Source organism: Ranitomeya variabilis, chromosome 4 (genome assembly GCF_051348905.1).
Source record: "Ranitomeya variabilis isolate aRanVar5 chromosome 4, aRanVar5.hap1, whole genome shotgun sequence".
Classification (NCBI taxonomy): Eukaryota; Metazoa; Chordata; class Amphibia; order Anura; family Dendrobatidae; genus Ranitomeya; species Ranitomeya variabilis.
In genome coordinates this window covers 494,961,743-494,974,213 of record NC_135235.1, presented here as the reverse complement: position 1 = coordinate 494,974,213, position 12,471 = coordinate 494,961,743, and the positions used below count along the sequence as shown (strand labels likewise).

Genomic DNA, 12,471 nt, shown 5'->3' with positions numbered 1-12,471 from the left:
ATATGTGTATGCAAGAGTTCACAAACGAGGAAAGTGAGCCTACAACTAAGCAGATGCCTATCCGCCCGCTGGATACTGCCAAGCAGCGGATCCTTACTCCAGATCAGGAGCTTCTACGATGACCTGTAACCACTCCTGACATGTCTATCCTGGTATACACTAGCATTCCTCACAGAAATAATTCTAGAGAATCTTTGCTTAGAACTTGAAAGGGGTTGTTCAGTCTAAATCAATAAGTCTGCAGTGACTCTGTGTGACTGCAGACTCATGAATCCCCCCAGCGCGCACACTGTGTGCTGTCAGGATTCGCTGGTTTCTGAGCTGGGAAAAGCAGATACGTATGCGTTATACATACTCCTGCGTGCAAGCCTCCTCCCATACACTTGTATAGAGCAAGGCTGAGCGTCGTCTAGAGATGTGGCCATTCAGAGATCTTTCGATACCAGTGTATGAAGCGAATGCCTCTGGCCGAATAACTACCCGCCCATCCTGGCTCAGAAACCGGTGAATCCTCGCAGCGCACAGTGCTTGGATTCGGAAGTCTGCAGTTACACAGAGTGACAGCAGACTTTTCATTTTGGACCGGACAACCCCCTTAATATGAGTGTTCCTCTGTTATTCCTCCTACAAATATATGAATACACCGACAACTGGGGGAGCGTTCCTACAAAGCCCGTTACTGTAATCAGTGCAGTGTCATTGTGTAAGGACTTGCCCCTTTGACATGGCGTAGAGCAGTGCACAGCTTACACGTGACAGATGTGCCGGTGGAATAATCGAAGAACAGCACAAAGCAGAAGAATCTGGGGTAGAAGACACTTGAAGAGTGGTGACAGATACCCTTAGTGTAAGTTCCCACTAGGTGTTTTTTTCCTGCAGCAAAACCTGATCTCTTCTCAGGAAAGAAGCAAATTTTTTTTTTACTTTTTTTTTTGCGGTTTTTATGCGTTTTCGGGTATGGTAGATTTGTCTCTTGTGCATGCTGATAAAGTTTAATGTTGAGAGAAAAAATAAAGTCAGGTTCTGGCACAAAAAGGTAGCAAAACACGATACCTGCGTTTTGGATGCTTTTTCTCAACATTTTTTCACCACCCATTGAAGTCAATGGGTGAAAAATGCTGAAAAAACGCAAAGCACAAAATTCTGATGACAAAAAAAACTAGTTTGTGTATGAGATGTCTGAGATCTCATAGGCTTTGCTGGTACTGTAAAACCCAGCTGAAAATTAGCATTAAAAAAAAAAACGCAGCAAAAACGCCCTGTGTGAACTTTGCCTAAATGGGTTTCTAGCATTAAAGATTTTGAAGTGCAGTTTTTCTGCTTTGTGAACATGAATATAAATATGTGGCATTCCAAGATCTTGGGCGCTGAATTGCTGCACACTACAAATTGATACAAAAAGCCAACTCCACGAAAATCCAAAAACTTTATTGGTGTGAATAGAAAATACTCCGGTTTTAACACTGGCATTTTAATTCACACCAATAAAGAAGAGTTTGGGGCTTTTCGTGGAGCTGGATTTTTTGCTCTTTGCAATCATTCACGTCACCAGGAAGTGCATGCGGGTGAGCCGGATTCCATCCTTCACAAATTGGTAGTGCTCAGTGAGCCCACCCCAATTATAGACCTTGTATGAAGTCAGAAAAACGTGGCTGCTTTCTTCAAGAAATAGACAAGGAGCACGGCGCTTCAGCATTTTGATTTCTTTTACAGGTCTGAAGGGATGTCCTCCCTGTGGCATTGCCTCAGATAGCACCAGTCCCCTACTACATTCATCGATGCCAAAGTGGCATAAATCAGGCCTGCTCTTCACCCTGTCCGTGCTATAGGTGTATTAAAGGGAATCTGCCACTACATCACGCTGCTCTCAGTTTAAATAACAAAGACTTCTGACAGAGACCCTGATTCCATTGATGTGTCAATTAACAGGCTGCTAGTTGTCGTTTCAATGGAATCAGTTTTAATCAGCAGATTATCTTCATTAGACTAGTTGATTCATGCCATGTTGTCGTCCTTGTCTGTGTAACCCTACCCCTGATTGGCAACTTTCTGTGTATACTGTGCATAGGCAGAAAGCTGCCAATTAGTGGTGTGGGCGGAGATATACAGAGCTCAGCATTCAAAGAATGGTAGATCAACAGCAGATAAAACAGGGATTTTATTAAAATAAAATATATCAAGCAGATCAATAAGTGATACCATCGAAGGAATCAGGGCTTCTGCCCCTACATAATGTTGGTCTCAGATAACATACCAAAAAACCTGCTTTCAGATTCTTTAGGGTATGTGTCCACGGTCAGGATGGCCGGCGGTATCGCTGGAGCGGCGAAGCCGCTCGGCGCTAAGCCCCGCCCCCTTTCTGGGACACGATGATGCCGGATGTGTTAACTGTACACATCCGGGATCACGGGATCACCGCACCCTCGCATAGCGCCCTGTGATATTATTTGCGGCGACGCAGCGTCGCCGCAGGTAGCACGGACATGCTGCGATCTGAAAAGACGCGCAGCATGTCCGGAGTCGCAGGGAAGTCGGATGCGTGATTCCACGCATAGTGGACACGGGATTTCATAAAATCCCCTCCACTATGCTGGAACATCTGGACGCTGCGTGTTTGACGCTGCAGCTCTGCGCAGCGTCAAACAAGCAGCGTTTACTGACCGTGGACACGTACCCTTAAAAGGCATCCAAAGTACATAAATTGCTCAGAGATTTGCAGCTACTGTCCTACTGTCCACAACCCAATATTGTACACATTTCTATTAGTACTGGGTACATGTCACAGTAATAATTCATTATGAGGGACACTGCAAGGGAAAACTTTTTTTGGCTTTTTTGGCTTCCTTGTACTAATGTAGGGTGTGTACAACATTAATTCTAACAAAAATGCCAAAACATCCAAATAACACGTCACCTTGTATAGTTCTTATCTGACAGTCCACGTAGCTCACCTTAGTCATAAAAGGCTGGCTTCTCGGCCATTAAGTCTTCACTCCAAAACCTAAAGGCTTACAGCCACTCGCATAAGTGCTGGGATAGATAGACAGTCATGGCCAAAAGTATTGACACCCCTGCAATTCTGTCAGATAATACTCAGTTTCTTCCTGAAAATGATTGCAAACACAAATTCTTTGATATTATCTTCATTTAATTGGTCTTAAATGGAAAAAAAACACAAAAAGAATTGTTCTAAAGCCAAATTGGATATAATTCCACACCAAATATAAAAAAGGGGTGGACAAAAGTATTGGCACTGTTCAAAAAATCATGTGATGCTTCTCTAATTTGTGTAATTAACAGCACCTGTAACTTACCTGTGGCACCTAACAGGTGTTGGCACTAACTAAATCACACTTGCAACCAGTTGACATGGATTAAAGTTGACTCAACCTCTGTCCTGTGTCCTTGTGTGTACCACATTGAGCATGGAGAAAAGAAAGAAGACCAAAGAACTGTCTGAGGACTTGAGAAACCAAATTGTGAGGAATCATGAGCAATCTCAAGGCTACAAGTCCATCTCCAAAGACCTGAATGTTCCTGTGTCTACCGTGCGCAGTGTCATCAAGAAGGTTAAAGTCCATGGCACTGTGGCTAACCTCCCTAGATGTGGACGGAAAAGAAAAATTGACAAGAGATTTCAACGCAAGATTGTGCGGATGTTGGATAAAGAACCTCGACTAACATCCAAACAAGTTCAAGCTGCCCTGCAGTCCGAGGGTACAACAGTGTCAACCCTTACTATCTGTCGGCGTCTGAATGAAAAGGGACTGTATGGTAGGAAACCCAGGAAGACCCCACTTCTTACCCAGAGACATAAAAAAGCCAGGCTGGAGTTTGCCAAAACTTACCTGAAAAAGCCTAAAACGTTTTGGAAGAATGTTCTCTGGTCAGATGAGACAAAAGTAGAGCTTTTTTGGGCAAAGGCATCAACATAAAGTTTACAGGAGGAAAAAAGAGGCATTCAAAGAAAAGAACACGGTCCCTACAGTCAAACATGGTGGAGGTTCCCTGATGTTTTGGGGTTGCTTTACTGCCTCAGGCACTGGACTGCTTGACCGTGTGCATGGCATTATGAAGTCTGAAAACTACCAACAAATTTTGCAGCATAATGTAGGGCCCAGTGTGAGAAAGCTGGGTCTCCCTCAGAGGTCATGGGTCTTCCAGCAGGACAATGACCCAAAACACACTTCAAAAAGCACTAGAAAATGGTTTGAGAGAAAGCACTGGAGACTTCTAAGGTGGCCAGCAATGAGTCCAGACCTGAATCCCATAGAACACCTGTGGAGAGATCTAAAAATGGCAGTTTGGAGAAGGCACCCTTCAAATATCAGGGACCTGGAGCAGTTTGCCAAAGAAGAATGGTCTAAAATTCCAGCAGAGCATTGTAAGAAACTCATTGATGGTTACCGGATGCGGTTGGTCGCAGTTATTTTGGCTAAAGGTTGTGCAACCAAGTGTTAGGCTGAGGGTGCCAATACTTTTGTCTGGCCCATTTTTGGAGTTTTGTGTGAAATTATCAAAGTTTAGCTTTTTGCTTCATTCTCTTTTGTGTTTTTTCATTTAAGACAAATTAAATGAAGATAATAATATCAAAGAATTTGTGTTTGCAATCATTTTCAGGAAGAAACTGAGTATTATCGGACAGAATTGCAGGGGTGTGAATACTTTTGGCCATGACTGTACATAGGACAGTAGTGATTTACAAAAAGGGAGCCTGTGGAGGAAGAACTAATCTAACGGTCCTTGGAGGAAGACGGGAGCACAGGAGGGCGCGTATGATGGCGGCAGTTCACACTGCTCCTTCACATGAGGTCATGCGGGAAAAGCTGGAGCTTGCCCAGAGAACGGGAAAAGACCAAAACTCCAAAGTGAGTAAAGAGGCTACAAGGAATGAAGATTGTACTAGAGAGCTGCATTTCTGCTCTGATGTGGTTAAATTAATGATGCGGATAAAATAAAGTAATGATGCGGATAATATAAAGAGTATGGAAGGGAGAAAACAAAGGCTTGTATAATCTAGAAGAGAATATCTTCCATAGACACAGAGAGTTAGTAAACAGGTCAGATTAGATTTTTACCTGATGATGGTGCGTGTAACCTGGTCTGAGTGCCTTCATGATTAATGTTAATGCTATTCAGGGAAAGTATGCCAAGGTACTGTGAAATGGAAACGCGCGGTGTTGACAAAACATAAGAGTGAATCACAGGTATGGAAATGATGAGTGGGACAGGGCCACACCATCAGGGCTTCCATGGTCATTACGGATATCTTAGCATAGCCATCATATGGCCGGAGCAGATCTCTTCCCTGTAAATAAGGATGGTACTTAATAAAGTTACAGCAGGAACAGATCTTGGAAGTCTCAAGATACTGATTTAAAAAAAAAAAAAAAAAAAAAAAAAAAAAGGATATTCAAAGTTGTGTAACCTTTTTTCTATATGCCATTTAGGCTACTATTACATGGCTACCAGCTGGGTTCTACAAAAAACAATACTACTGCTGTTTGGTTACAATATAAGGACGTCAAACAGATTTCTTTCTGCAAAGTCACCAACTCAGAAATAACAGAGAAACCAGAAAATCCAGAGACACAGGACGACTCAGAGAAACTACACTCCTGCTTGTGACGTTTTAAAGGGAAATAGTCACCAGGCTTTCCCTACATAGACTGTATCCACCACCTTTGTGGTGTCATTAATAGCGGTCCTGTAACCCAGGCAGAAGATCACAGCTGCCTCACATACCCAAGAAAATACATTTTAGGGCTCAAAGGTATAAATCAGATTTCTGCTACACAAGGTTATTTTTTATTGTTTGTTTTTTTAAAGTAGCACAATGCCACAATAAAAAATAAAATAAAAAAAGTGTGTATATATATATATATATATATATATATATATATATATATATATATATATATATATATATATATATATATATATACATATATATATATATATACATATATACATATATACATATATACACACATACACACATACATACACTAGATGGTGGCCCGATTCTAACGCATCGGGTATTCTAGAGTATGCATGTCCACGTAGTATATTGCCCATTTACGTAGTATATTGCCCAGCCACGTAGTATATTGCCCAGCCACGTAGTATATTGCCCAGCCACGTAGTATATTGCCCAGCCACGTAGTATATTGCCCAGCCACGTAGTATATTGCCCAGCCACGTAGTATACAGCAGAGCCACGTAGGATATTGCCCACTGACGTAGTATATTACCGAGGCACGTATAGGGCCAAAAAATAAAAAAATAAACATACTCACCTAACGATCCGAGGGCCCCTTGTAGTGTATCATACTCACCATTCTTGTTGCTGCTCCTCTGCGTCCTGCCTCTTCTCTTCCTGGGATCCTGTGCAGATGGTAGTGGTCGGCTTCAAGAAAATGGCCGCTGGATGCTGCGCGTGCGCAGATCGAGATCGCGGCGGCCATTTTCCTGAAGCCGAGTTCCATTGCAAGTGCCAGGGCTGGTGGGAGCAGGACCTATGAAGACGTCGCGGTCACATGACCGTGACGTCACGGCGGGTCCTTGCCGCACACCAGCCCTGGGACGGGACCGCACCGCAAGCTGACGCTTGTAATGGAGCGGTCCGGGGAGCGTGGCGAGGAGCGAGAAAGGCGGCGGAGGGTGAGTATAGCAGGTTTTTTTTTTTAATTTATTATTTTTAACATTACATTTTGTACTATTGATGCCGCATAGGCAGCGTCAATAGTACAAAGTTGGGGACACACAGGGTTAATAGCAGCGGTAACGGAGTGCGTTACCCGCGGCATAACGCGGTCCGTTACCGCCGGCATTAACCCTGTGTGAGCGGTGTATGCGGGCGCCGGCAGTGAGTGCGGGGAGTAAGCGGCCATTTTTTTCTGGACTGTGCGCGTCGCTGATTGGTCGCGGCAGCCATGACAGGCAGCTGCCGAGACCAATCAGCGAACGAATAACGGTGACAGACAGAAGGAAGACGGAAGTACCCTTAGACAATTATATAGTAGATATATATACACACACACACACACACACACACAGTACAGGTCAAATGTTTGGACACCTTCTCATTTAAAGATTTTTCTGTATTTTCATGACTATGAAAATTGTACATTCACACTGAAGGCATCAAAACTATGAATTAACACATGTGGAATTATATACGTAACAAAAAAGTGTGAAACAACTGAAAAGTCTTATATTCTAGGTTCTTCAAAGTAGCCACCTTTTGCTTTGATGACTGCTTTGCACACTCTTGGCATTCTCTTGATGAGCTTCAAGAGGTAATCACCGGGAATGGTCTTCCAACAATCTTGAAGGAGTTCCCAGAGATGCTTAGCACTTGTTGGCCCTTTTGCCTTCGCTCTGCGGTCCAGCTCACCCCAAACCATCTCGATTGGGTTCAGGTCTGGTGACTGTGGAGGCCAGGTCATCTGGCGTAGCACCCCATCACTCTCCTTCTTGGTCAAATAGCCCTTACACAGCCTGGAGGTGTGTTTGGGGTCATTGTCCTGTTGGAAAATAAATGATGGTCCAACTAAATGCAAACCGGATGAAATAGCATGCCGCTGCAAGATGCTGTGGTAGCCATGCTGGTTCGGTATGCCTTCAATTTTGAATAAATCCCCAACAGTGTCACCATCAAAGCACCCCCCACACCATCACACCTCCTCCTCCATGCTTCACGGTGAGAACCAGGCATTTAGAGTCCATTCGTTAACCTTTTCTGTGTCGCACAAAGACACGGTGGTTGGAACCAAAGATCTCAAATTTAGACTCATCAGACCAAAGCACAGATTTCCACTGGTCTAATGTCCATTCCTTGTGTTCTTTAGCCCAAACAAGTCTCTTCTGCTTGTTGCCTGTCCTTAGCAGTGGTTTCCTAGCAGCTATTTTACCATGAAGGCCTGCTGCACAAAGTCTCCTCTTAAGGCCGGGATCACACACAGCGAGATACGGCCGAGTCTCGCAGGTTAACCCCTTCACCCCCAAGGGTGGTTTGCACGTTATGGACCGGGCCAATTTTTACAATTCTGACCACTGTAACTTTATGAGGTTATAACTCTGGAACGCTTCAACGGATCCCGGTGATTCTGACACTGTTTTCTCGTGACATATTGTACTTCATGACAGTGGTAAAATTTCTTTGATATTACATGCGTTTATTTGTGAAAAAAAAGGACATTTGGCGAAAATTTTAAAAATTTAGCAATTTTCCAACTTTGAATTTTTATGCAATTAAATCACAGTGATGTCACACAAAATACTTAATAAGTAACATTTCCCACATGTCTACTTTACATCAGCACAATTTTGGAACCAAAATTTTTTTTTGTTAGTTATAAGGGTTAAAATTTGACCAGCAATTTCTCATTTTCACAACACCATTTTTTTTTTTTAGGGACCACATCTCATTTGAAGTCATTTTGAGGGGTCTATATGATAGAAAATACCCAAGTGTGACACCATTCTAAAAACTGCACCCCTCAAGGTGCTCAAAACCACATTCAAGAAGTTTATTAACCCTTAAGGTGTTTCACAGGAATTTTTGGAATGTTTAAATAAAAATGTTTAGAATTGAGAGTCCTCAGTGGTTGATACCTTTTAATGGCTAACTGAAAAGATGGTAGCAAATTGCAAGCTTTCGAGACTACATACGTCTCTTCATCAGGCAAAGACTAAAACAAATTCTGAAGAATCACATATTTATGCACAACATAGTATAGAGAAAAAAAAAAAAAAAAAGGGAAAAAAAAACATGGATAAGCTAGGTGACATGAAGCAGAATTACCATGGGTGATAAACAGTTACGTCCATAAATATTGGGCCAATTCTTAGATAAGGATTGTTTTATTGTCCTGTGATTAGGGTCTCGTTCTGTTGTGATGACCCCACATGGTCTGAGGGGCAAGTTCATTAGTTGATGTAAAAAGACATAAATCCGTGTGACACATTCATTCCTGCATTTAGAGTGTCAAAGGTCGTCATCAGTTTATACTCCCAGACTCTTCTGTCTCTCTGAGTTTTGAAGTTACTTTTCAATACAAGTAATTTCATGTCCATAATGCTATGATTTGGGAGACAGAAATGTATTGCCACAGGTATATCCATTATCCATTATTAGAATGGATATACCTGTGGCAATACATTTCTGTCTCCCAAATCATAGCATTATGGACATGAAATTACTTGTATTGAAAAGTAACTTCAAAACTCAGAGAGACAGAAGAGTCTGGGAGTATAAACTGATGACGACCTTTGACACTCTAAATGCAGGAATGAATGTGTCACACGGATTTATGTCTTTTTACATCAACTAATGAACTTGCCCCTCAGACCATGTGGGGTCATCACAACAGAACGAGACCCTAATCACAGGACAATAAAACAATCCTTATCTAAGAATTGGCCCAATATTTATGGACGTAACTGTTTATCACCCATGGTAATTCTGCTTCATGTCACCTAGCTTATCCATGGTTTTTTTTCCCTTTTTTTTTTTTTTTTTTCTCTATACTATGTTGTGCATAAATATGTGATTCTTCAGAATTTGTTTTAGTCTTTGCCTGATGAAGAGACGTATGTAGTCTCGAAAGCTTGCAATTTGCTACCATCTTTTCAGTTAGCCATTAAAAGGTATCAACCACTGAGGACTCTCAATTCTAAATATTTTTCTATCTACTGGCTAACACGGTACCAAGATATATTTCTTTCCTGTAAATAAAAATGAGCATTTCACTTCTTTTTCACACAAAATTTACTTCAGCTCCAATTTGTTTTATTTTACCAAGGGTAACAGGAGAAAATGGACCCCAAAAGATGTTGTACAATTTGTCCTGAGTACGTCGATACCCCATATGTGGGGGTAAACCACTGTTTGGGCGCATGACAGAGCTCGGAAGCGAAGGAGCGCCATTTGACTTTTCAATGCAAAATTGACTGGAATTGAGATGGGACGCCATGTTGCGTTTGGAGAGCCCCTGATATGCCTAAACATTGAAACCCCCCACAAGTGACACCATTTTGGAAAGTAGACCCCATAAGGAGCTTATCTAGAGGTGTGGTGAGCACTTTGACTCACCAAGTGCTTCACAGAAGTTTATAATGCAGAACCGTAAAAATAAAAAAATCATATTTTTTCACAAAAATTATCTTTTCACCCCCAATTTTTTATTTTCCCAAGGGTAAGAGAAGAAATTGGACCCCAAAAGTTGTTGTACAACTTGTCCTGAGTACGCTGATACCCCATATGTGGGTGTAAACCACTGTTTGGGCGCATGGGAGAGCTCGGAAGGGAAGGAGCACCGTTTGACTTTTCACTGCAAAATTGACAGGAATTGAGATGGGACCCCATGTTGCGTTTGGAGAGCCACTGATGTGCCTAAACATTGAAACCCCCCAAGTGAAAACATTTTGGAAAGTAGACCCCCTAAGGAACTTATCTAGAGGTGTAGTGAGCACTTTGACCCACCAACTGCTTCACAGAAGTTTATAATGCAGAGCCGTAAAAATAAAACAAACTTTTTTCCCACAAAAATTATTTTTTAGCCCCCAGTTTTGTATCTTCCCGAGGGTAACAGGAGAAATTGGACCCCAAAAGTTGTTGTCCAATTTGTCCTGAGTACGCTGATACTCCATATGTGGGGGGGAACCACTGTTTGGGCGCATGGGAGGGCTCGGAAGGGATGGAGCGCCATTTTGAATGCAGACTTAGATGGAATGGTCTGCAGGCGTCACATTGCGTTTGCAGAGCCCTAATGTTCCTAAACAGTAAAAAAAAACACAAGTCACACCATTTTGGAAAGTAGACCCCCTAAGCAACTCATCTAGATGTGTTGTGAGAGTTTTGAACCCCCAATTGTTTCACTACAGTTTATAACGCAGAGCCATGCAAATAAAAAATATTTTTTTTCCACAAAAATTATTTTTTAGCCCCCAGTTTTGTATTTTCCCAAGGGTAACAGGAGAAATTGGACCCCAAAAGTTGTTGTTCTCCAATGTGTTCCGAGTACGCCGATACCCCATATGTTGGGGTAAACCCCTGTTTGGGCGCACGGGAGAGCGCGGAAGGGAAGGAGCACTGTTTTACTTTTTCAACGCAGAATTGGCTGAAATTGAGATCGGACGCCATGTCGGGTTGGAGAGCCCCTGATGTGCCTAAACAGTGGAAACCCCCCCAATTATAACTGAAACCCTAATCCAAACACACCCCTAACCCTAATCCCAATGGTAACCCTAACCACACCTCTAACCCAGACACACCCCTAACCCTAATCCCAACCCTATTCCCAACCGTAGATGTAATCCAAACCCTAACTTTAGCCCCAACCCTAACCCTAACCTTAACCCTAACCCTAGCCCCAACCCTAACCCTAGCCCTAGCCCCAACCTAACCCTAGCCCCAACCTAACCCTAGCCCCAACCTAACCCTAGCCCCAACCTAACCCTAACCCCAACCCTAGCCCTAATGGTAAAATGGAAATAAATACATTTTTTACATTTTTTTTTATTTTTCCCCTAACTAAGGGGGTGATGAAGGGGGGTTTGATTTACTTTTATAGCGGGTTTGTTAGTGGATTTTTATGATTGGCAGCTGTCACACACTGAAAGAAGCTTTTTATTGCAAAAAATATTTTTTGCGTTACCACATTTTGAGAGCTAAAATTTTTCCATATTTGAGTCCACAGTCATGTGAGGTCTTGTTTTTTGCGGAACGAGTTGATGTTTTTATTGGTAACATGCTCGGGCACGGGAGATTTTTTGATCGCTTTTTATTCCGATTTTTGTGAGGCAGAATTACCAAAAACCAGCTATTCATGAATTTCATTTGGGGGAGGCGTTTATACCGTTCCACGTTTGGTAAAATTGATAAAGCAGTTTTATTCTTCGGGTCAGTACGATTACAGCGATACCTCATTTATATCATTTTTTTTATGTTTTGGCGCTTTTATACGATAAAAACTATTTTATAGAAAAAATAATTATTTTGGCATCGCTTTATTCTGAGGACTATAACTTTTTTATTTTTTCGCTGATGATGCTGTATGGCGGCTCGTTTTTTTGCGGGACAAGATGACGTTTGCAGCGGTACCATGGTTATTTATATCTGTCTTTTTGATCGCGTGTTATTCTACTTTTTGTTTGGCGGTATGAGAATAAAGCGTTGTTTTTAGCCTCTTTTTTTTTTTTTTTTATGGTGTTCACTGAAGGGGTTAACTAGTGATATAGTTTTATAGGTGGGGTCGTTACGGACGCGGCGATACTAAATGTGTGTACTTTTATTGTTTGATTTTTTTTATTTAGATAAAGGAATGTATTTATGGGAATAATATTTTTTTTTTTTTCTTTATTTAGGATTTTTTTTTTCTTTTTTTACACATTTGGGAATTTTTTTTTTTACTTTTTTACTTTGTCCCAGGGGGGGACATTACAGATCGGTGATCTGACAGTGTG

General features: G+C 41.9%; 1 protein-coding gene across 2 annotated transcripts in view; it reads right to left on the bottom strand.

The window, feature by feature from the left end:
* The window catches only part of ITCH (itchy E3 ubiquitin protein ligase), a 79,353-nt gene that overhangs the window by 40,957 nt on the left and 25,925 nt on the right, over nucleotides 1-12,471 (bottom strand). Inside the window, exon 1 of one of the 2 annotated variants that reach the window (XM_077251966.1) lies at nucleotides 2,952-3,080. The exons of the other annotated variant lie outside the window; for it this stretch is intronic. The gene's annotated coding sequence lies outside the window, so the exon portion shown is untranslated. Of the gene's footprint in view, nucleotides 1-2,951; nucleotides 3,081-12,471 lie in introns of those variants that run through there. 2 annotated transcript variants of the gene reach the window in all.